Genomic DNA, 1,388 nt, shown 5'->3' with positions numbered 1-1,388 from the left:
TCTTCAGTTTTATAGGTCATTAAATTCCCTTTATCCCTTAAACCCGTTTGAATCTCCTTTCTTTTATTCGCTACAGAGTCCTAACTGATTCAGATAATCCACAATACAATTGTACTCTTAGCTATTCCAGAGAGGCCATTTATCTCACTGGTGCTCTCCCTCTCCTGTCTGCCTTCCTGTTCGGACTCTGTGGGTCATGCAATGAATTCCCAAATGGTAGGATGCAAATCTGAGGTGGGCAGGTCCACTTCAAGTCCGCCTGCTTGTTACAATATGTAATTTTGCCAAAGTTGCTTCAATTTGGTCCTCACCATGGCTTGCCATTTTATTTAAGACAAGACCAGACCGGGCGCGGTGGCTCACGCCTGTAATCCCAGCACTTTGGGAGTCCAAGGCGGGTGGATCACTTGAGGTCAGGAGTTCGAGACCAGCCTGACCAATGTGGTGAAACCCCATCTCTACTAAAAATACAAAAATTAGCTGGGTGTGGTGGCACATGCCTGCAATCCCAGCTACTTGGGAGGCTGAGGCAGGAGAATCGCTTGAACCCAGAAGGCGGAGTTTGCAGTGAGGCAAGATGGCACCATTGCACTCTAGCCTGGGCAACAAGAGTGAAACTCTGTCTCAAAAAAAAAAAAAAAAAAAAGACTAGATTGGGCATTTAGAACGTCAGAGTGAAAAAGCAAGCTGCACTTACAGTGCTTCATTTTCTGAAATACTAAATACTGCCATTATCCTGCTGAAAGAAAAGCTGTGTTAATGATTTTTGATTTTGTCTTTGTGAGAGTAAAATCATGACAGATTGACATGGACAATTCTTTTTTTTTTTTTTTTTTTTTTTTTGAGACAGAGTCTCGCTCTGTCGCCCAGGCTGGAGTGTAGTGGCCAGATCTCAGCTCACTGCAATCTCCGCCTCCCGGGTTCACACCATTCTCCTGCCTCAGCCTCCCGAGTAGCTGGGACTACAGGCGCCCGCCACCTCGCCCGGCTAGTTTTTTGTATTTTTTTAGTAGAGACGGGGTTTCACCGTGTTAGCCAGGATGGTCTCGATCTCCTGACCTCGTGATCCACCCGTCTCGGCCTCCCAAAGTGCTGGGATTACAGGCTTGAGCCACCGCGCCTGGCCGACATGGACAATTCTAAGGAAAAATAAAAGAATACCAGGGTGAAAATACAAAATGTTGCATGTTGGTTTCATTCTCTCAGAAGAAACTGAGGCACAAAGAGATTAAGTATTTCAGGTTCACAGAGCTAGCAATTGGCAGAGATAGCATTTGCATCTGACAATCTCACTCGAGAATTCTGGATATATTCAAAGTGTTCTGGAAGCAGCATATATATGATGATCCATGGGGGCGAGAAATAAATACTTAACAACATTCCATATT

At 45.0% G+C, this 1,388-nt stretch overlaps 1 non-coding gene across 1 annotated transcript; it reads left to right on the top strand.

Annotated features, from left to right (window-relative positions):
- The first annotated feature begins 679 nt into the window (after nt 1-679).
- On the top strand, nt 680-817 carry LOC126940032 (small nucleolar RNA SNORA69). Its single transcript, XR_007720557.1, has one exon. It is a non-coding gene; the product is annotated as a small nucleolar RNA SNORA69 (small nucleolar RNA).
- Nucleotides 818-1,388: the final 571 nt, after the last annotated feature.

The sequence above is a fragment of the Macaca thibetana genome, chromosome 16 (assembly GCF_024542745.1).
Source record: "Macaca thibetana thibetana isolate TM-01 chromosome 16, ASM2454274v1, whole genome shotgun sequence".
Classification (NCBI taxonomy): domain Eukaryota; kingdom Metazoa; phylum Chordata; class Mammalia; order Primates; family Cercopithecidae; genus Macaca; species Macaca thibetana.
The sequence above is the reverse complement of the archived record's forward strand: the minus strand, read 5'-3'. Positions and strand labels throughout refer to the sequence as shown.